This window comes from Cyanistes caeruleus, chromosome 1 (genome assembly GCF_971803275.1).
Source record: "Cyanistes caeruleus chromosome 1, bCyaCae1.hap1.1, whole genome shotgun sequence".
Lineage (NCBI taxonomy): Eukaryota > Metazoa > Chordata > Aves > Passeriformes > Paridae > Cyanistes > Cyanistes caeruleus.
In genome coordinates this window covers 56128232-56153376 of record NC_141701.1, presented here as the reverse complement: position 1 = coordinate 56153376, position 25145 = coordinate 56128232, and the positions used below count along the sequence as shown (strand labels likewise).

The 25145-nt window shown below is 35.3% G+C and overlaps 1 protein-coding gene across 1 annotated transcript in view; it reads right to left on the bottom strand.

Annotated features, from left to right (window-relative positions):
* Positions 1-25145, bottom strand: part of DOK6 (docking protein 6) — a 253203-nt gene that overhangs the window by 210208 nt on the left and 17850 nt on the right. The gene's annotated exons all lie outside the window — the stretch shown is intronic.

Below are 25145 nucleotides of genomic sequence, written 5' to 3'. Positions count from 1 at the left end.
CCTAACAGATTATAGACAGAGAGCAGATGATAGATTATAGAGCATAAAATGTGTACTTTTATGCCTCCTAGCTCCATAAATGCAACATACCTAGGCATGAAGCCACCAGCCCTCAGGAATATATAACACTTTCACAAGAGAGCAAGGAGCATACTCAGAAATACAGGAAACAAAAAATATATCCCATCCACACACTGGCTGCTTACAGGACACCAAGTCTTTTTTCTCATCTACAAGTTCATAAATGCTTAGGTCTTGCTTAGGACACCAAGGGAATATATAAAGCAGTGGGATAAAGGTCAAAAGTTTTATTTCTCACACATAATGGATACTCTCTGTAGGTATATAAATTGCTGAAAGAAGGGGTTCATCAGAACAAGTATGATTCAAGTCTGGAATTAACTCTGGGATACAAAAAAGGAATGAACTTGTTATCTTATATTTTCTCTTCTAAATATTGAAATTCTTTACTCATGCTTCTTCTGGAACCTAAAAACAACTGAAAAAAATATTTAAATACATTTAAAAGTCTAAAATTTTTTTGCATGGTTGTCAGAAAATTGAATGAACTATGGAAGGATGCACATGCCCTGAATAAAAGGACCTAGGTACCTAACTAGGATGCTTTGGTGCTCTTGGTGACAGGTTCTCCCTGCTCTTTCAGGTTTGTGAGCTCACTTTATGAGGTCATTCTTTATGAGTCAGACAGTGGAGCCCTCACTGTGCAGTTCCTGTACATGGTTATCGACACAAGGAATGTGCCAGTGCAAATGAAAATGTCACTTTTTAAAGACTGGACTGAATAAATGAGAGTTGTAAAGAAGGAACATGTTTTTAGATTAAGACAACCTGCATTTCCTATGAAACACTGAGAATATCCTTTCTTATCTATACACAGGTTTGAGCTTGACCATTTTAGTTACCCTTTGTTGGTAATATGATAGAGAGAAAACCATTGATCTAAACAATGTAAACTGTCAGTAAGCCACAACAGTTATATTTTAAAATCTTATGTTATTGATAAAACTAAACTTAATCCCTTGTCAAGTTTATTTTATGCCCATGAGCTTCTGACACAGTCTTTCTAACCTTTCATCTTTAGTTCTTCCATATGCAAACCCATACCACATGCTACAACACACACTTGTAATGAAGAAAACCTGTTGTGATCAATCAGAGGGAAAACAAAACCATAAAATATGCAACAAAAATCAGCATGACACAAAGACGATAGATCATAATTTAGCATTTGTTGTGTTTCCTGGGAGCTTACACAGGTCTGTTTTTATTTAATTATCACAAGAGGTAATAAAGTTAGAGGCATACCAATGGGGAACAGGTCATTACCAAGAGTTGTTAACTTCTTAATATAATCCACTGCTCTTTTAATCACTCAGCAACTAAATTAATTAGCTGTTAAAGGTTAGAAAACTTTTCCCCAAACCTAAGAAGAGCAAATAATTTCTTTCTTATATTCCATATTATATATACATTATAAGTAAACTAATTTTATTTCAATATATTAAAAAAATACTCTTTTCAATTACTCTATGAACACTTGATTGGAATATAATCTGAAAAGATTAAGTATCAGGTACATGAGAAATATTAATTTTTCCTTAAAAATACAAAATCTGTCACCTTTTCAGTATCTATAAATTCTGTCAAGTAAAGATACACTTTATGACATCAAATTTTTATTATAAGTACTCAAGGACCTTGAGTACCAAACAACAAACTGTAGAATCTTGTGTGTCTTGTACGAAAAGCAACTTATTCCAATGGCTACCAGCACCCTGGTGAGACACATAAGACAGTAGCCAAGATTATTTTCTTTGAAAGAATATGCATAAAAAATGTATGTATAAAAATTACCTTAAAATAAATTGGAATAAGCTGCCTCACACTTATAGCAGAGTAAGAGCGCAAATGTATTGAATCAGATATAGCTTGTAGATACAGTCATACACAAAATTACATAAGTGTCAAGGATTACTTGCACAAGATACGCTTCTGCATTAAGTTTCTCATTCCCCCATTGTCACTTGTTCCCACCTTACTGTCATGTTTAACACCTACTTCTCCTTCCTTCTCCTAAACTCCTACACACTCATACACAAAGATTCTTTCATTGCTATCAACTATTTAGTCCATATGTCCAAGACATCTTTAAGAACAGATAGTAGTTTTGGACAAGATTGGTTTCTTAGAAAACGACACTTTCTTTACTGTGCTACTCAAACAAGTATATTTTTTCAATTTTTCTAGTACTGAACTTGATAGTAGGAGTTATTACATGCTAAGAATGCATCAAGTGCAACACAATGTACATTTCTAATACAGCAGCAGTCTAATTTGATATATATGCATATATAACCAGATAAAAATCTAATAACTGAAATAAAGCTAAGCCTCACTGTGAAGTTAGAATTTACGTTCTGATTCAGACTCTCTCTATCCATACGTTATTATAAATAATTAATTACACATACGAGTCAGAAATTTGGTTTAAGTCCAGTAGATGTCTCACAAAGCAGTCAGTATATTTTTACTCAGGTTTTACATTACAAGTCGGTAACTCCATGGTCTTTTGTCCACTGGTAAACCCTATTATTTTCCACAGAGCTGAATCCTCCCTAGAAGACAAAGATATCAGAATTTCTACATTTCTCTTACTAACAAACAGATAAATGTAGGCTTTTATTTGAAGAAAAACTTTTTAAAGAATAGCATGGATAATATTATGAAATCTCAAGTGGACTTCTCTAACCTTCCCATTAAATCAGTTTTAAATATAAATTCTGAATTGAATCTGAAATTTGTTTAAAAACATGTCTACTGTCAGCTTTTTATAGAATTAGTTTCATGGAACAGATGGACATTTGAATATCTTCTTAGAAATGTGTATTTATGTAAGACTTTCAGTAGAAAAAAAAAATTGCTGCATTTAGAGAAAATATCCAACAGGAAGGTAAAAGAAAAATCCAAAAGGAGGACCGGAATTTTTCAGGCTACATTTTAAGGATTAACAAAGTATCTGTAACTGAAGATACCACCAAGCAAATACTTCGGAGAAGCTAATTTTTGCAAACATACAGGAAGATCCACAAAGACCTGCAGTATGCCTTGCCAGTTCCTCAGGATTTAGTTTACCTTAATTTCCTTCCAATTTACCAGTCACACTGAAAATACACAACGTATGAGCTCAGTTATTTCATGTTCTTAGAGACGAATATTTATTGGCAGTTCTCTTTTTGATTGTGGCAAATGTTGAAATTTAGATGTTAGATCCCATTTTTTATATTCTTGAAGTTTTCTGGAGGTGATTTATAAAAAAATTCCATTTGTAATGACTTATAAAACTTATTATATCAAGAATACAATGGACTTTTTCAAATCTCAAGTATGCTTATGTACAAAATAATTATTGCCTAAATACTGCTCCAGAAATGTGCTGGGCAAAAAAGCAAAATTATTATAACAATGCAGATTGAAATAAAATAAAATACAGAGCTCAAATCTTTTCAATAGAATTAAATTCTTTCCTCTCTGTTGCACAACATAATTATCTCATATTTGCTATGTACTTCATTTTTCCTTTCCTTTATCTTTGCATTTTTATCTGCCTTTGTAAGTTAAAGAATGAACGGTTCTAATACAGCGAATTATACATTTTCAAAGAGATTAAGCATGAATTAGAAAAAAAAAGAGAAGAATATATAAAGCCGGTTACTTTTGGTCTTACTCAATCCAGATTTAAAATCATGACTGTGCTGACTAACACTGCATTGCTGAAGGTCAGCAAGATCTAATGCCTGACTGTACTGAGAAACAAATGAAACCATTCATTGTAAGCTGCCATGAACAAACGATAGCAAATACTTCAAACAGAAATAATGGAAAACAGTGCAGAATGAGCAAAGATACCTGCAGAAATAAAGCAGGGTTGCAACTTTTTCATATACCTCTAACCACCATCAATTCTACATAACACATATCTCTGTTCACACCACCCAAATGTGTTACTTACTACCTACTGCCATAAATTCTCTTCATTTCAGATGTGATTCTAAAAGTGGTACATTTTATTTTTAGATATTCCATTTATTAATTCTTCTAACAAGGTGTGCTCTGTCTGTCTGGGATGAAGTTAATTTTCCTCACTGCAGCCTGCATGGTGCTGTGTTCTGGATTTGTCGCCAAACATATCAGTAACACAGCAATGCTTTGGCCGTGCTTGGAACAGTGTTTGCACAGAATCAAGGTTTTCTCTTCCTACTACTTTGACTCTGTCCTCAGCATGGGATGGCAAGAAGCTGGGAAGGAAAACAGCCTGGAACAGCTGACCCAAATTAACCATACCATGTAACAAAATGTTCAGCAATAAGAACTGAGATAGAGGAAGAAGGGCACAAGGGATTGCCTCCAAATGTGGCTGATGCTTGGTCAACAGCTGGACAACAGTCTGCTTGTAGGAGGTGATTTCTTTGAATTGGTCTGCTCCTTCTTTCCTTCATCTGGTAATTTGTCTTTATCAAAGAAAGTATTTTTCAGTTTCATTTTCTTATTCTTTCCCCCGACCTGTTGGATGGGGAGAGTGAGTGAGTGGCTGTGTAACTGGCTGCTGGTTAGGGCCAACTCATTACACAGGGCTATGTAAATGCAGCTGTCAATTCAACCAGTATTTATATACTTAATGTAAAACATCAGAATGCTTTTAAGAGAACCTTATGCTACACAGAGCCCACAGTGACATACTCTACTGTATTATGTAGTTCTTACCATACTCTGTTTGCAGAACAGAGCTGAAAATCATGTAACAATTGTACAACACAAATTTCCATACAACCAACAGCACTGTGCTTCTCATATCTAAGGACTGCAAAATCATTTCCTAAGAACTCTGTCACCTCTCCTTCCCTCAATGAAATCATTAAAGCATATCAGCCCTTCTTTCTCTGTTACACATTATATGGACAAGATAAACACCACATCTTTAAAAACCCCATCAGTGAATAGTGTTAGCCCTTCAGTAAGTGTCACAAAATTGAAGTTTACAGTAGCTAGATGATTATCAGCTGTTCCTTTGTGTTTGTTTGTTGTGCGGGGTTTTTTTCTACCCTACCATCTCATCTGACACTATAATTACTCTTGTACGTGAATTCAGAGAACACAAACAAAATTTCAATATCATAAGGCACAGAGGTTTAATTACCATATATTTGGAATGCCTGCATCATTTGGAAACAGGCAAGACATTAGAGCTCTGCAAGAGTGAATTTAGTACAACGGTTACATTTTACCCTGACAAACAAAATGCTACTGAAGAAAAGTGCAATCCAAGAAAACAACATAAAATGAAAAACCTATTAATAAGAACATCAATAGAACTTAGCTAAGAGAAATTCAAAATAAAATGAAAAATGAATTCCTAATCTCCAAAGGGAAGAAACATCACAAAAACCAGTGAGGCATGATATAGTTCCCACTCCAGAAAATCAGCAAACATCAATATTTAAATCAAAACAAAGCTCTCAATAACTGACCTGTCTGAGGCACACGTCCCCTTATATCCCTGTCATTAACAACTGTTCATCTAACAGTAAAAATCTCTCTACTGTTTCTTTTCTGTATGTTTTTTTTAAATTAAGAAAAATACAAAAGTCACGTTGAAGGGAAGGCAGGGGAGGCATTGTAGAGTTCAATATAATTTTCCATAAAGAGCTTGTACTATTTGTCTTGAAATGTAGTTCAGCTTAACCAATAGAGTATTAGAGACGCCTGCTTTTATTCCAATGAAGTTTTATCAAGCAAGTTCACCAAACAATATAATTTCTTTTATTAATAAAATAATTTCTGGGGAAAAGCAATTGTTCCAGGAGTTCACCACTCTCCAAATGAAACTCCAGCTATAGAAGGACATACAAATATTAAACATATATATTAATGCCTTTAAAGCTGTAGTTGTTGAAAATCTCAGTTTTCCTATGATTACCTATATTCCTTCCCAGATGACAGAAATAATAATCATTAAGTTTATTTAAAACCATAACTTATATTATGCCTTTTTACCCTTATTTCCATAAAGAAATAAACTCCTTGGATGTTCTGACTATCCATCATTTTCCATTTTTTAGACATTTGATCCACAAAAAAATAACTGTACTAACTAAAAGACCTATTAATCTAGAAAATTAGGGAGAAGGTTACAATCTTATATTTTCTGTTCAGAAGAAACCTGAACCAAGTTAATATTACACAAGAAGCTATCTGCTCATATTTGCAGAAATATCTTGCAGATCATACCTTGCAGTAAGACAGAAGAGATAAACTTTTCTTTAAATCCACTCTCTCTCTGTGTTAGGCAACTTTCAGGCGAGGTCAGTTTGCACCTAGAGCTGAACTGCACTATTTCCTGAAGTACTGCTTTAGGGCAAGATATATATAGTGCAGTGGCCATGCTACAAAAAGAAATTGGCAACTTCTGCTTCAATCTAGTAAAAGTGACCTGAGCATGTCTCATAAATCTAGTTTTCCCAAGGTAAAAATGGAAGCAATTTTAATTTCTGAAACCTTAGGACTAAAGTTCTAGTAGTCATAACAGAGCATGAGAATTCACACAAAGCAGCTGCGTAAAGGGGTAGTGCAAATCAGAGCTTTGCATGAGGACCCTTAGTCCTACACAATTTCTGCTTTAGGAATATGAACTTTTTATGTGGCCTCCAGACTAATATAATTAACAGTGATCTTTTCTTATGACAAATGCTAGGTTTTCTTAAAAAACAGGTGGCAACCATAAGCACAGAGGAGGAGTGATAAGTGCTCCCTAAGTAACCTAAGAAAGGAAAATGGAGAACGCCACTGGCCACTCCAAAGGCCATTGAAGGAGATGGTTCTCCCTGTTGAAGACACCCACTGAAGCAGGTAAACAAGCAAACTCTCACCAGGAAGTCATGCTCACTAAATAGGGTCATCAGGGTGTAGGGCTTTCCACAAAAGAATTTGTGAACAGAGCACAGAAAATATTTGATACTCTGTAACACTTAAAAAGAGATGTTTAGCGAAAGGACCAAAGATAGGTAGAAAGAGGGATAAAGATGGATCTGGGAGAGATAAAAGTGGGAAAGTAAAAAAAGGACAGAGCTTAGTTGCATGAAGAGAGGTTGCTCAGCATGCCTGCCTGCTTGAACCTTGTGCTACACCATGGCCCACCCTATCTCCTGCCTGAAGCCTATCCTATGTGTGCGTACGCTCGCTGCTCTGAGCACAGATACATACATCTGGCTCACATAGGAGAGCCAGTGAGCTTCCAGCTGGACTAGTTTGCAAGCATAGGATGAAGTCTGAGTGCCAGCAACTCAAGTGGGACCATGAATGCCGGGAGCTCATAGGTCCAAGAGCTGCAAGAGGGGAGATGGAGGTTCTAGGGGTCTTCTACAGCACAGATAAAGAGTCTAAGACCAGGTACAGGAGAGACTTGTTATGTGCTGTGCACGTCTTGCTCACCAGTTCCTCACCACAACTAGCTTTCCTGGCAACATAAATGAAAATAGGATTGGGACAGAAGATCATCTATGCAGGTGAACAACAAAATGTTAAGTGCAACCAAAGCAGAGTGGTTGAATACAGCAGTATGTATGCAAATGAGGATGAAGTTATTCAGATGTTATACTGTGGTGCCATTGGCTCAGGATAGAGAGAAGAAATTACAAGCAATGGTAGTTATCTCAGGGTCTTGCTAAAAATTAAATGTGGATTAAGTATGTATCTAACTGCATTTCGAGGTAATCAAATTACTCACAATATGAAAATACTCTTCTATATTCAATTACAAAAACTAGTTTTCTTTGCTTACATCTCTAGAGTTTTCAGTAGTCATTAATAATCCTACAGGAAACTGGCTGAGGTTCTCATCTGTAACATACTCTCTCATCAATGACTTAGATAGAGAATGAGAATTCTACATTTGACATATTCTACAAATGTCATGAATTTCAATGGAAAATTTCAGTTTCATAAAAATTTGTTATTTTTCTTTTAGAAAACCGTTCCAAGTCAGTTGAAAACATCCTTCCCGCATCTAAAACCACCCTGAAGTCAAAGTTAACAGGCTTTTCAGCTTTTTCAGTCTAGAACTAACCTGGTGAGGATATACAGATCTCAAAGCTTTCACATTAAACCAAGAAATACATTCAGAAATCTCAAAATATCAGGAACAACCAAGAAATCCTGGGAAACCTAGATACCATGTCTTCAATCCGACAAAGATGCTCTTTAGATAAAACTCCCAGGAGCTTAGATTTAAGAATTTTCAAGAAGAGAGAGGGTCTCAAAAGCCTACTTACAATTTTCAAATGAAACTTTTTTTCTATTAATAAACTTTTAGAATTTCAATTCTGCAGAAAATTGCAGCTGCTCCTTCCACTACAGATTTTTTTTTTCTCTCCTATTAGTTTCTGGTTTGGAGTACTGAGCAGCACTTCCCTTTCAAAGTCTGGGGAAATTTAAATCTCTGGAAAATATGAGCCTTTCTGATATACCCCTCAAGAAAAAATAAGACTGCAAATCTTCTGATATATTTTCCAAAGCTCTTTGAAAATTAGCTTAAAATACATTAAGTATGTGTAAATTCATAAACACATATGATAAGTACATATTTTTGCCCAATGTCTAGTGACCTGAATGATGCTATTCCTCTGCTTTGGCTACCCCCTAAAGCTCCTCCTTCATCTGATGGATGTGTGGTCTTAAAGGGAAAAGTTCAATTTCTATGCATTTATGTTTGGTTATGGTAATAGTTGCAAATGCACAAATTGAAGAAAGATTTATTTTTTCTCAGAGGCAAACACAGACGATTACTGTGTACCTCCATCTGTCACTGACATGAGATGTGACCTTTTTAGATATAGTTCCTTCATCTGTAAAATGAAAATTGTATTAACCTACCGTACATCAGAACATTAATTTAATTAACGTTTTGGGGAAAGAAAGCTTAGAAACAGACAGATGAAAAGCACTTACAAGTAAAAGTAATATAACTGCTACAAATCAAAAGACATTTGGAATTAATATATTAATCCAACTATTTTTAACATCAGGATTCATGTATAAAAAGGATACCAAATACCAAATTAATATTGATTATTCCAGTCTTTTCTTAAAACATCTGGCGATTACTTGCACTTTTGGTGTTGATACTTCCATAATTGTACCCTGAATAATACTGCATATTTGTAGTAGCTGTATAGTTAAATAAATTTATAAATAAGGAGAAAAAGAGAGCAAAGCCTCATACTGAAGTAGGTCTTCTATTTATTACTTTCTAATAATTTCCACAGCAACATGTGGCAGTCTCATAAACACAGACAACATGAAATCATGACATCTTGGGTTTGAATAAAAGCCACAGTCCAGAAGTGGAAACGCTAATAAAACCTAACAGAAACATCAATAAAGCCTGCTAAAATAATTAAATGCCACTTAAAACATCTGTAACCATTTCTGGACAAGCTCTTAAAGATTACTTCCACTTGGAGAAATGCCACTTCATTCTTACCAATCCATGGTTTTCACATTCATTTAACCAACATTACACAAACGTTAAAGGATGATCCCTAATTTTCTGACATGTATTATTTCCATTATTAGAGCCTATTATTGCCATTAACATTTATTTCCCAGGTTAATAAAAATAATTAGTATTTATTTTAATATTAAGGCATACTGAAACCTAAAAATTATGATAATACATTCTGAAAAAATGTCTCTGGAGGGCTCTTCATATGAAATGAAGTCAAATTAACACAATACAATAAATTAATAGTTAGAGAGTAATGTATTTTTCATGCATTATTATTTGCATCCCAAAGAAAAGAACCTTGAACCTGTACATATCTAGATTCTTAAAATCTTGCCGCTCTCACTGTAACTATCATCTTCCCTTTGTTACTGTCTCCTTTTATTTCCACTTAAATTTCACCGTAGTTTGTGTTTTGCATTTTAAGGCATATGTTTGCAGATATGGAGAAAAACTGTCACAAATAACAACAGTGTCTGAGTCTTATGTTTCATAAGGCATTAAAAAAAAAAAAAATTACCTTGTTCTACCTCTACTTTGGAAAGTAGTTCAGATTTTGAATACACAAATAGCGACTAAATTTTTCAGAACAAGTATGATACGTATACATGCTTGTGTATTTGTACATGTTGTTGGTTGAATACATGTCTAATAACAGTACAAAAAAAAATTAACAATCCAAGGTGAAGGAGTATTAGTTCTTAAACAGAGCTCTGCAGTTCAACAAATTATTGGTGGGCTTTTTTCAGGAACTAATGAATAGATCTAACAGTGGAAACCTGTCTAGCAGATTTAGTCATTTGGACCATTTCATGATGAAGAAGGAGGTGACACTGACTTCTACAAAACAAATTTAATACTTGGTTTCTCAAGATATTTAGACCAATTAATCACTCGAAATTATCTGCATACCCCAAAAATTAAAATTTTCTCAAAAAAAAATAAAAAATAGGTAGGATTTGTCTTTTATTTTACAACTCATTTTCTCGGTTATCTGCCAATATTTAATTATACTGTTTATAACTGAGTCTAGAATATTTCTCAGTATAATACTTCTAACTGGTTTTCCTCATAGCTGGAATGACATCTACTATATTAATTACTATATGAATCCAAAGGGGAAAGGGGAAGGCGAATAAGAGTGATATGTAAAAATATGAGTCAGTAGCTCTAGTAAAGTTTTAATCATCAGTTGAAAATTGGAAATTCAAGAGGTAAAAAAGCTAATAAATAAAAAATGCTCTTGCACTACCACACAATAATTAATGTAGGTATGCAGTAACTAAACCAAATTTCTCAAGAGCCCCTAAGGCAGGCAAAAAGTAATACCCAATATCCTTTGATCCATTTTGTGAAAGTTTAACTATACTTTCTGAGCAGAATTTAAACTTGTGCTCTGATCCACAAGTAAAATCCAGAAGCCAAAATGCAGGATCTCTTACCCCAGGAAAGCATTAATTAAAAATTTTTGAAGTAAAAAATAACCAGGCAATCAACACTAAGATAACTTCAGACACTGCCACCCTGCTGAATTTATAGCTACACTCAACTCTGAGCAAGATTAAGAATGAAGTCTCCATTCATCATACAGTTTCACCAATAGCACATTTCTCTTCTTAAGTCATCACAGCCGTGGTTTAGATTTCTTAAACCATTGCTTCTTCAGGAACTGGAACCGAGTGCTTTTTTCTGCCCAACCAATGAAGCCCCTGCAATTCCACAATGTAGTGGACTGAAACCTCACTGTTCCAATTCTCTTTGGCTTTGTCTGGTTTTGGAAGTATTCAGCAGAGCATGAAAAGTGCTCCTTCTCTCACAGAGCCAACTTCCCTCAAAGAGTGATTGTTTTGTTTGTTAGGTAGGTTTTTATGACAGTTTTACGTTCAAATATACAAATGATAATAATGTATTTTTCAGAAGTATCTACAAAGGGTAATGAGTATAAATGACAACAAACCTTATACATGTTTATTGTGAACCTCAGAACCACTGCTTGCCACAGGTTATTCCTCTGACCAATGCTGAGATATTTTATCAGAGCTATGCATCTGTTGATGATCTCAATGTAAGGCTTATCATCACTCCTTTGCTAAAATATACATCCCTGTTGAGAAAAAAACCCAAAGTATCTATTGGTCAATTCAGAAGCATCAAATTGCTTCCATTATTTACCTGCAATTGTGTACAGAACAACGAAGAGAGCTAAGTATGAATCACTCTAATCATATAAAGAGGATAATACTTGCAGCAGTAATGAGACATATGATAAGGAACAATAGGAATTGTGACTTTACTTGGGAAAAAATCTAATAAAAAAGTCTCTCAGAATTAAATTATAGTCTATTACATAGCACAGAGCTTTTCAAAATTGCAAAACTGCTGTCTTTATTTTATTATTCACCCTGAACTAGCAGCTCTCATAAACTTTCCAAATTCAATTGCTCCTACCCCAGCCCAATCTTCCCATCCAATTTGCATTAATCCAATCAGAGCACTGAGTGGTTCCCTTGTGAGAATGCAGACCCTTAAAAGAAAAGGCAAGTTGTAGTTAAAGTACTTAACAAAGGCATCCCACTTTCCTTAAAGAAATAAAATTAACAATCTAGAAAACTTTGTATGGTCAAATTTTAGTGGCTATATCTCTATTTGTGTGTTTGAAGTCAGTAGACTTGCTGTTAATAGAATAGTCACATAAACAGAAAGTCAAATCAGCATTCTTGTTCAAAATTCCTATAGATTTCTAGTAACACATGAACCAAGACAAACCATAAATAGCGATGCAAAACCAGTTAAGCCACCAAAGAAAGAATATACATGCAAGCACCTGGGGATGGGAATGGCCTCAGGCAAAGAAAATTCACAAGGAGACTATCCAGACAGACAGCTGAGAGAAGCTGCAGTTTTCTGAGGCATGCTGCACCTCAGAACCCCTCAACAATGAACTTCAGGACTAAGTCTGAAATGTGTGGTCAAGAATGACTGAGCCAATCACTGACGTTTTTTCTCCCTTCATTCACTAATTCAATGGACTTGTAGAATAAGTAGAGATGGTGCTAGGATTTGCAAAAAGTACAAACACATCCTTTGCAAGCAGGCAGAAGTCAAATTCAGGAAAAAAGTGTGATGTGGCAGGTAGTCTCGTCAAAGGTTCCCTTTCAAACCCAAGGATTTAGAATATCACTGAATGCAAAGCAGCTCCATGTTCTGCTGGACTCAGAGAGAGTGGTTTCTCCAGGCTGTCCATGGGTCAGATCACAGTTTGGAATATGTAAAGAATGATCAATATACTTCCAGGAATGGCTTGTAACGTGTTTAGCCTAAATTTTTAACCTTTTCATGTTATGCTGTTGTCTTGAGAGCACAAAAATCACGGAGATCAGTAACTAAAATGAGAAAAAGCAGAAGACACTACAGATGTCAGAAAATTGACACCATCTTGATTGTACCTGTAGTTTGGCTGCTATCTAAAACAGGCTAAGAAGCTTTCACAGCTCCTTTCCAAGTGAAATACTAGAGGAACAAGAGACACTAAATCTTTCTGAATTAAGTTTTTTCTTATTCTGACTTTGCATTGTGAATTGGAATGGCCTTTCACTCAACCATCAACAATGGCCTTCATTATGAATTCAATTTAATTGAATTCAATTTAATTGGATAAGAAAAATGAGTATTTTTATTTGCTGCCTTGTTTCTATGACATAAATTACTACACTCCTTCCTGGAACCAGTTAATACTTGTAATGCGATCATCCCTCTGTTCGTATTTAACCTACTGACTTAAACCTGCTCACATGCCTGTACTGTCATCCTCATGAGTGTTCCAGCAGAGAACATGTTGTGTAAGCAAAACAGCAACCCTGGACTGAGTCAGCCTCTAAATTCTTCATACAATTACCACACAAAAAATAAAGCTCGTATAAACCTAAAATCTCGGGAGAATTTCAGCTTTTTTAAAAGCATATTTCAATTCCAAAAAATAAATCTTCTGGAGTCTTGGAGAAATGTAAGAACAAATCAACTGGGACAAGATGAAAGAATACATGAAGTGATAATATGGAAAATATAGTCAGTATATGTGGTCCAAAATAATGTCCACAATGGTCTGAAAAGAGTTCCCAGTATGCTTTTTGTCTTCTAAGTGAGTAATTAATATTTCTGCTATTTCTGTTGCTTTCTGCTACTGAAATACTTTGGTGATGAATAAGTAAACAGTAATGTGCTTAAGATCAGGCATCATACCTCAGTGGAAAAATTATAAACTTTGTACTATTATTATTATTATTATTATTATTATTATTATTATTATTATTATTATTATTATTATTTTGAAATCCTGCAGAAAGGACATATACTGTACTATATGCTTAAATAAGTACAAAATTTCACAAGAAATACTATATTAGCCCACTACTGAAAAAGCCCACTATCCTAAAAAGTCCTTTAGTTCTTTAATGTCAAAAATCATTTATTCCTCTAAATGACGACAGTGTAAAAATTGGTCTGAAGAAGAGAATGGGGGGAAAAAAAAGCTAATTATCTTGAAGTGATTCAAAGGGTATTGTTCTTGGCAAATTTTCTCCTTGGTACAACCATTAGAATTCCTGATAATGTGGGGAATGAACAACATTTAATTATTACTGTAACAAGAAACATGCAGAAGTAAGGAAGCACTCAGCCAAGTATTGCATTCCTATGTGAGTTACAGAAGCATGAAGTTCTAAAAAGCAGAAGCTTTGAATATTACTTTTTCTTTGCCTAGTATGTTTACTTTCTGTCTCACAGTCTTATTAACAATATTTCATCTAAGATTTCATGATTACCCAGTATTATCTTCTGCATCCTTGAACTTTGCCTGGGATTTCCTATGCAACAGCTGCAGAGGAGCATCTCAGAACTGTGACATCTCTAAGGGATCTGGGATGTCGTACTTTAGAGGTATCTACCTCTAGTTCTTGGTTGCAGATTTCCAAATTTACTTGAAGTCCTGGCAGGTGCTCACCTCAACTGAATGCATCTGAAAATTCCGATCTGTTTAGCCTAAACCTGGGCAACCCTACATCATTCTGTCTCTCCAGGGACAATAAACAGAACTTACAATTTTGCAAGAAACTCTTACGGCAACAAACAGCGAACAAAAATGTGTCTGCCTTAAAAGAAAAAAAACAAAACAAAACAAACACTTTAGTATGTTAGTATAATTCTAAGTATTTTCCAGTGATCATAGATATATATGATATACCACCAAGGATACTTCTTCCAAAAAGAAAAAAACAAGAGAAAACAAAACACCAAACCCAAAAGCCTCCTCTAAAACAGAGAGAGATTCATTGAGAGAAATACTCAATTTGCAAACTCAGATAGAACTGTACACATGGAATGATTAAAAAAAAAAAAATTTGGACAAGTACTTGAGTAACAAGAATCTAACCTCCACAGAACTCATATACCAAATTATATAAATTAGTATCAGTTGAATTTTAAAAACTTTCCACCTTTTGGAGGCCTTTCTAATCAGAATTTACATAATTCAGAATTCTTATCTCAAAACAGGAAAGAGTTATCTCTGGATTAAGCCAAACATAATTTTTACAATTCATTTTTCAGCTGCTAAATTCCAAATAATTGGCTAAAATTGTTAACTACATTTTCAATTCTAACAGATGTTCCTTAAAAAATATGAGGAGGATTGTACTCAAAAGAAAGATAAATACTGTGTTGTTCACAAAGTTTAGGTATCTGTGCAAACTGGCTGTATGCTTCTCGTATGAATGAGTATGTTTGGTGTGGGAAGAACTCTTCAAAATCAGCTTCTAAGGAGCCAGCTGGAAAGAAATAAATGATCAAGCAAATGAAAAACAGGCAATAGTGTCACTCAACCCTCTGGCTTCAGAGAACTTACAGCACATGATTTTGAATGGCTTGGTTTCCTTGGCAAAAAATGAAATAATTGTTCAAGTCCCCAAGAGATCCATGATTTTCAATGCCTAAAAGCTTTTTAATCTGGATTTGTTGAATTATACACAGATTTGAGGACTTCATAATCTTTGAGGATTAATCACTTAATACCTAGCATGAAATGTTCCACGAATATATTGAAACATAGCCATGACAATTCATGGAGTGTTTGAATAAAAAACAAGACTGAACAAGGCTGTGAGGAGGAAAGGCTTTCCATCATTTAAGCTAATATACTGAATAAACACTTTAAAAAATGTCTTTGGCATAAGTAACAAGCAATAAAGCGGGCACTAATTTTATAAAAATGTTCTTGAGAAGTAGAGACTCCTAATTCTCTCTTAAGTGTCCCTCACAATTCAATATCCGAATCGCATACAAAATGTCAGCAGCAAAAAAACCACCGTGTACGATGACACAGCATCCAAACTGGGAGTCCTGTAAGCCTTCTGTGTGAACTGTTTACATGTGCCCCCAGTGCCATTTGCTGCATGGCTCAGTGAAATAAGTGACAGCTGCTGCCTCAAAAAACAGCGCCAGCAGAGTGGGATTTAGGGCCACCCTGCGACATTATGCAGAATCCCACATAAGTGGTTGCACAGCTCTCAGCTACTCAGGAAGTAAGCAGTTGTAGGATCTACTCCACACAGATATCAGAATAAGGTTTCTGTAAAGCAAAATAAAAAGTAATTCTATGATTGAAAGCAAGATATATTCCCTGTCCCAAATCTGCCTGATGTATTATGGTAAATGAGGTAGGAAGGATTATAGACTTACCCAAAGTGCTTAAAGAATCTATCAAATTTTTCAAGATTTAAAGTTATGACACAAGAAAACATCCATTAAGACAGGAAAAAATTTAAAAATCATTGATTTCTGGGGAGTTAGGATCAATCTTTTTGAATATGAAATTGAGTGTGCAACCTTCACCCAAGCGGCAAGCAATCTCTTTGACCTCACCTAAGGGACAACAATTCTACCTCGCTTCCAAATCAGAAAGAATTGTTTTCACTCGTGAACCTGCTGTTTTCCTAATGATGACAGCTTGCTTTTTCTCTGCCCAGCTTTACAGTCCTGAGTTAAGTGAAGATCAAAAATGAATGATCACTGCACTTACCAGTGCAAAGGAAGGATAAGGAATGCTACGATTCATCCCTGACACGGTGGTGCTAAAAGAGAAGCGATGCTGGTGCTATCTTTCTCAAGAACACGACGGTCACATTAAGACCAGTCTGCCATACAGGAAGTATCATTCAAGTCCTCCATCAACCGAAAGAAGACATTACCCTTATACCTATGAATCATAATGAAAGGGCAAACTGTGCTTCAGAAAAAAAATTTAGTTTTTCTTACAGTCATCCCCTGATTCATAACAAGCCCATCAATTTTGTGCTTCTTAAAGGCACTCTCAGACACCCACTGTTACCATGCCACGTCTTTTCCCCAGCAACTTGTTCAGGAGAGATACTTCTGAAGAAAAGAAATGGCAGAGAGAAAAAGAATTGGGGAACATGACAGTAGTTGATCTTGAAAGACTTCTGTATAAGTACTTTTCATCGATCATTAAGAATGGGAAATACTTATTAATATTGAGCTGCAATGGCATTCACAATTTCTTCTGTAAAGGAAATCCTAGTTTAAAATGAAGAAGAACCTTACACTCTGATAGTATATTGACAAGCATTATTGACTACACCAGGGAATGGAAATAGATTTGGGTTTTTATGGCTCCATCCCTTTTCTAACAGTTCATTTTGCCATTTGCAAAGACATGCTATTCCACTTATTTTTTGAATAATTTTTTGATTTAAAATTAATGTTGCGAGGCCCTCAAGAAGTATCATAAAACATTTCAAAGCCAGCAGAATGATATAATTTTTATGCAGTGAGCCCTGTAGCACTGCATTTCAACTGTCACGATGATATCTTAATATTTCATAAACGTTCTTCCTTATTTTATGAATTTCAGGCAGCTATCTAAAAAGCAGTCTGAATAAAAAGAGAGTTTCTTGAATAACATGTTTCCCCGGCACATGCAAGTGAACTTACTGCATCAAATCCTGTAGAATTATTCAAATGTTTGTCTCCATTGTTTATATTCTCCAATTCCAACATATTTTCTTCTCAAAATCAATTCATTCAGGTTTCTACTTTTATAGACATCCATTGGATAATTACGAAAGTTGAGTATACACTTAAAAATAAAAACATTTTATTTTCATTCTAATTCAGAACAATGAGAATTTTAGGACTGGGTTTAACTGTCTCATTCAAATCAAAGGTCATGGTTTTCTGACCATAGTACTTTATGTGGAAACATTAATTTGAGGTACAATACTGTTACATTATCACAGAAACCATTTGTTATCAAGGTTGGATAGGTGTTAGGCTTGCTGGAAATATTAGTTTGTTAGTTTTTGTTTTGTTTTTTTTACTCTAATTAATTGCAATGTTTTTAAAGACACAGTTTAAGATGTGTTAAAACCAGAACAAAGAAATCTGACTGAAGCTCCCTCCACTAAAACAAAGACTGTACATAAGGTAATTATGTTTGTTTGCTGTTTAAAATGATGGAGTTGTCTGAAGTTTGTGCCTAGATATTAGACAGATGCTGTAATTCCTAGCTTTAATTTGTACTTTCTCTGATGTCTTGCAGTTAATCAAACCAACATCAGATATTCTGTTAAAATAATTTAATCTTCTTATATCCTAGAAATCTTATTTTTGTAGTTTTTTTTTTCCCTACACCAGAGACTTGCTTTTTTTTGCTACCTTAAAAGAGATATGGAACAACAAAAACATTGCCACAAAAGTAATTCTGTAATCTGTCTGTATAGAATTCAGCAGAAGAAACTGAAGCACAGATTGTTTCCAAGGTCAATGTCAGAATTTTATTTTTTTTTAATTTTTTGGGTAAATTTTTATAACAAAAATAATGGCAACATTCTCTGTCCCTTGGCAAAAAGCATTTTCCCCTTCCATACACATTCAGTGTCTTGTAGCTTATTCAGTCTAGCTCCTAAATACTACAGATAAAAATCCATAACACAGGCATAATATTTCAACTATGAACTTTGTAGCCCATCACAGACTTGCATTTGAAACCTCTCATCAATACTGTTATTAAATACTTTGTTACTATCAGTTATTGTCTTTTTGTAATCTCTTTTCCTTCTGCAAACATATTTCTGCTACTAGTCCTCAGTTGCCCTCCAACAATGAAGCAAATGACATGGAAAAGTTTGTTTTGTTGAGTAACAATATCTGTTGTCCGGAACTAGTACAAATTGAAAATGATGAGCAACTACTAAACTCCAGGAGTTTAAAAACAGAAGTCTGCATTGGGCTTATATATAAAATATTACACCATGAAATAATTAGATCACTAAAATGAAATAAATAGAGTCATAATGCTATAACTCTACTCTTTTATCACTGTATGCATAGCTGGATTTATACATACTAGAGAAAAGTATAACTTAAGATGTAAGCTTTGTAAAGAACCTAGATCATATTTTCTAAAGGGAAAAACACATTTATAATGTGAAAATGTATAAATACTTAGTATTTAGCACACCTGAAATTGTATTCTCCTAATAATGACTAGAATAAACTATTAAACAGGGCTGAAATACTTTGTCTAACCATGATATAAGTGGCATAATCCCCTAAGAAGATCCTTCCCCCCCAGGAGGATACATTTTAATTGCATTTTTTGTCAGTACAAAAAGTTATGGAAAACAATTCGTAGTTACAAAAGCACTATAAATTGGTAGAAGATGTCCATTTCCAAATGTGACTAGTGGATAAGACCCTTTGGAAGCCATGAATGAAAGAATTTAATTTCACAATTAAAAAAAAATCCAACATATTATACTACTGATTAGCATACACACATGTTCATTAAAAAGGGTTGAGTTTGCCCTGTTTTAGTACATTTATTCACTGATTTTTATGTACTTAAGTTTAGATATGAAAAATCTACACTTCTACTTAAAGATCTGCAGAGGGTTTAAGTGAGCCAGGCACTCAAGATTTTTGATAGAAGGCTCATACTGCAAGTATAGGTTGTTATATATTTTGTTAAAGACAAAAGGCATGTTATGTCTTTTTAGCTGACATCATCTCCACTTTACCGATGAAAAGTAAAATGGAAAGGTGAACTCTGGTGAGTTTTAAACATTGTGAGCAAGACATAAAGTGGACCCCATGGGCTTCGGGGTAACTTCTGGAGTAACTGTAGAGGAAAACAGAGCTAAAATGATACAGAGTTCTGGTAAAGAAGGTATGAAATCAGTCAAAGCATCACTGAGAAGTCAGGATAAAAGAAAGAAAAAAGTGAGGAAGTAAGTCAGACTTGCTAGAGAAGTTCTACACCACTCTCATAAAAAGTCACCCTTAAAATAATACTCTTTTATTAGTGTTGAAGCAACTAATTTCATATGAAATAGTAATATATTAAATTGAATCTCTAGTGAGTAGATAGTTTGATTCCTATTCTTCTGTCAGCATCCTTACTCTTCTCAGGGCACCTTACCCACACTAAAAAGAGATTCAGTCTCATGTGAATGCATGACCGAAGGAAAATTTCTCCCATTTTTGCAAGAAAAATTATACATTCTGCTATTAATACAGTTGCTATCAATGTAAGGCCTACTCTCCCACCTTCAAAGCACACCTTGATGACATTAATCCAGAATTATTTCATCTGCAGCCAGGGATAAGCTTAACATAATGGAATCTTTCTGAAGTCAGGTTGATTAAAACAGCCCTATGAATGCTAACCAAGCTAAAAATAGGTGCTAAATTATTTTAATCTTGTTATTGAATAGTAACAAGACATCACAAAATGAAACCAATTTATATTATACAAATTGGTTTCTCTGCTCTAAAAGATCTCAGGAAGTGGCAGGGCTTTCCATTATGGCTGTGAAGGAAAGAAAAGAGTTGCAACACTTGTTTCATACAGCTGTGCTTTTTACATAAAAACGGGTTTTAAAAGATTCTCAGCAAATACATCCTACAGATCTTAGGATTTGGGTTACATCCTCTTGAAAAACCTGAAAAAAAAGAGTGAGATTTAACCCAAAAGAACATGAAGTCTCAATAGCTTTGTATGTCTAGGCTCAGCCAACCTTGTTGAAAGGAGTGCAGAGAATTGCCAGTTATTTGATACATGACATGCACATGCTTAGTAATTATGTCTGGCAGATAAACACATCATTACATCCAGCATCCACTAGCACCCTCAGCACAGACCTCCCTGCCCAGTCCACAGCCCAACGCCATGAGGAGAATGGGAGTCACTCCCTGCAGTCTCAGGTACGCAGGAATGTGAAACCATGCGCACAGCAGCTTTATGACAGTGATGGTGTAACAACAAACACACAGACAAGAATGCTTCCCAAAAATGGGCTTTTCCCCATCTGACTGCCATTCTCCTTGCAGGACGACCTGCTCGGTGCTAAGGCAAAGCTTCTAACATATACACACACAAAGACGTTATTTACTGCATGACTTGTCACCGAGCCACACTGTACTGCACACAACACATGTAACACATAATGGAAAACATTTTACAGCATAACAGTTTGTGCAAGTAGTGTCTGAATGCCACTGCTATAAGACCTTTAAATGTCCATCAGGGTTTGAAAAAAAGGGATGGCCAAGCTCTCTCCAGGAAGACTTTTAGTTATCCTGTGCAAAATTCTTCATGCAGCCTTACGGTCACCAAATCCACTGTACAGGAAGAACAACTCTATCCTTTCCTGCATGGTTTCTGCAGGACCACTAACATTGGCCTGGAATTCAACACTGAGAGTCAGCCTCATTATTACACCATATGTAAAATGAAGATACCTTTATCCTTTCAGTGCTCTGCTACCTATGTGCTTGGATACGTACTGAACTCAGCTAAGCTCTCCTTTAATTTCACTGTGCTAGACTGATGTATTTATAAGAGAAGGATAGTGAAATAGTATATAGAACAAGAAATAGTGTATAAAAACAGAGCCTGACATAAGATTGTACTGCATCATTTCATAAGCTTCAAGGAAAACACCCACAAAACAATTGCATATAGGAAACACAGGCTTCAGGAGCACTTGTCTTCTGAGAATTTAAAGCATTGATAATACAAGAGTTTCAGGCCAATACCACATAGAAATTGCTCAAAGGCCTTTCAGACATAAAATTGTTAAGCTGGTTTTATCTAAAAGCCAGGAAATGCCTGAGGTCTCAATACTCCTCAAGTAAATTCAAGAAAATATTGAATCCAGGCCTACAAGTGTACAGCACATATTAACATACTTCAGTCAGTTTTAAACCCAAATAATTCAATTTCTCACAGTGTTACTTTGTAAATTCTTAGATTCAGGTTTCTGTGAGAAGATAACCACCCATGTTCCCATTTTTGATGGGAAGATTAAAGAGTGCATAACACAAGGAAGGAAAATCCTATCTTATATAAGATAAAAACAGCTTAAAATCCCACAGACTGAAATCAAGATTTTCTTTTTATATTGGGATCTGACTCTAAGCTACCAATACTGTCATTCCTGTCATTCCAGAGGCGAACTTTCAATAGAAGCCCTGTGAAACACTACTGAAACATGCATGGAGGAAGAAGCTTCTGTCACAGTACATATTACAATAACTTCAAATCAGTATAATACCTTGCTATTCACTGACTGACAATTCAGAAATGCTTTAGATACGTGAAGTTTTCATTGTCTGGCTTATGCATGGCCTTCTAAGCAGAGCTGCAGAGACACACCTCAGAGAATTTTTCAAATCAGTTAAATGACTTCTGACAATTTGTCGAAAGTAATTTTGGTGAAATTAAATATATTCCTTTATTTGATTCCTGCTCCTTTGTTATCTCTTTCACCATCCAGATGCATAGCTATTATAGTAAGCAACTTGAGTTTAGACAAAAATGTCAGATAACAACTCTAATGAAACTATTAATCACACAGGAAATTTCTCTTTTGTTTATTTTTGCAACAAGAAATTACTGTTTTTGTTTAACTCAACTGCAACAAGGAGTTTTAAGTGTCAAACATTGTCCTTTAATTACTACAATTATTTATTCTTTTGTTAGAAATTACATAAAACAATTCAAAGAGGTATTCATTTAATAAATCAGCATTTCATTCAGGTATGAAAGTCCACAGACTACAAGGTAAAAGGATAAAGTGACTTTTATATTCACTAGTGTAAATGCATGTTCAGTTATGCAAAAACCTTTCCAACAATGTTACCAGTAAAGAGAAATATTCAGCTATTTCACCCTAAATTAAGGTATCACGGAATTTGTCCAGCAATGTAAGAGGGAAGACTGCAAAGATAAAGACTTACACGGTGTTTGAACTGGTGTGTATGTAGTGTATGTTTTGAGGAAGTTTGTACTTACATCTCAAAACAATCTGGGCTTTTAATGTTGTGTTCAATCAACTTCCTGCTTGCTTTTCCATCAGTGTAGCATCATTGCATAAACACACAAACAAAAAAAAATGAGTGAATTTTGCTGAGCAGTCACATTAGCTACATGAAAGGACACTGATTCTCAATTCCATAAAGTAGACTGTTACTCTTATCACATGTATCTATCTGTGCTTTACAAATAAAGACCTTGGCATTCTTTCACTCTGCATGGGTTGTGTTCTCACTCAGCACTTAGTTTTGCATCAGTTCCACTTGCTGGAAGCTCCTTATTCAGATTTAATCTCATACTGATGATTACTACCAAGACGACAGGCAGAAAAGGGAGTGTGAAATATGAACATAGAGCTTGAAAAAGATTACTCTCATCACTGACAAGAATCACATAGCAGCAAATCAAACCATGTGACTTCCTGGCGCCATCAAGGCTCTTAACCGTATGAATGGAGAAATTAGTTAGCAAAAACTGTCCAAAGAGAGGAAACACATTTGAACTCTAACACTGCTGAGAAAGCAGCATGTGAAAGTTCCCCAAGGACTGATAAGCTCTGGAGACCAACTGTCCCACTGAGCTGAGCAAGAGCTGCCACACTCATGATGCTGATCACTTGTCAGAAGGACAAGGCCACAGACAAGTGATGTAGAAACATCAACACGATGCTGTAAAGCTCATGCTGCCCAAGAAAGCAACTTCTGGAACATACAGACAAAAGCTACGGCATTATTTTCAGACCTGAGAAGTGAACAGCCCTCCGAAGCTCCTCCTCAACACCTAGCTAGAAGCCCCTCCAGGCATCCCTGCACAGTTCCCTGCTTCTGGGTAGACAGTGCACAGGAACACTGGTTTACTGAATAAAAGGTGTCCTAAGCAATACTGGTTGTGATCTGTGTATCACCTCAACTACTACTTCTAATATGAAAAAGGGAATTTATAATGCTGACAAAGATGTATGATGGCTGTTTGTAGAGATGAAACCAAGAGAACCATTATCTTAATTGTCTGCAGTTTTCAAGGCCTCCAGTAGAGAAGACATTAGCTAAGAGCAAAGCTTGAGCAGTGTGCTGGCATTCACTGAGCTCCAAAGAAAACAGTCATGCTGCCAAATGTAATTTTTCCAACTGCCAGTAAGGGTTGGTAAACCCAAAGTCCTGTGACCTTGAACAGAAATTATGCCTTTGTAGTCACATGAGTAGATTTCCACCAGGGAAAAGGGTGAAGAACAGAGTTAAGCCTGGACAGGGCAAGAGGAAATGGCCGCAAGCTGTGTGAGGAAAGGTTCAGGTGGGACATTATGAAGAATTTCTTCACAGAAAGCAGTCAAGCGCTGGAATGGGCTGTGCAGGGAAGAAGTAGAATCAACCATTCCTGGGAGTATTAAAGAACCAACTGGACATGGCACTTTGTTGCTATGGGTTAGTCTACACTGTGGTGTTTAGTCTAAGGCTGGACTTGATCATATTTTCTTTTCTAATCTTAATGATTACATAAAATGAAAGGAGATTATATTGACAGAAGCTGTTTTTGTGGAGCAAACAAAAGCAGGAAAGAAATTTTTCAGAGTTTTGATTACTGGAATTGAAATAAGTTGCTGACTTGACAGCAATGGCAGCAGATGTGTATAAGAAAAAGGTTCAGAAAGTTTGAGAGAGTAAAACACAAATTGTAGCTGCTTATTTTCTATACTTCATCACAGATGACTGTTGAATTGCCTTAATGTAGGTAGTAAAGGGCCAACTGAAGCCTGGAACTAAAACATGAGCCTATCTTCCCCTTTTATGTTTATCCTGACCATATATGATTAGCATCACTGAACTGGATGATCCCAGGCTTGCTTTATCTTCTTTGAAAATGGTATCTGACATCATGTATTTAGCTATGTTTTCAAATTGACCAGTCAAGTGTGTGAAATTTTACAGGGTTTTTTTCCAGTTACATCAATAATACATTATTAACCACTGCAGTTGCAGGAAAGTAAATTCAAAAGGCAGATCTAGCCAACCATTTAAAATTTAATGACTGTATTGCAACATACGTGCAGCTTATATATTATCATGTTAGAACACACCATTATATTAATGTGCAGTTAAAGCAGCCCCACAGTAAGGAATAAGGTAGGACCTTTTCTCCTTCAGCAAAATCCCTCCTACACAAGACTACCAAGTATTGTGA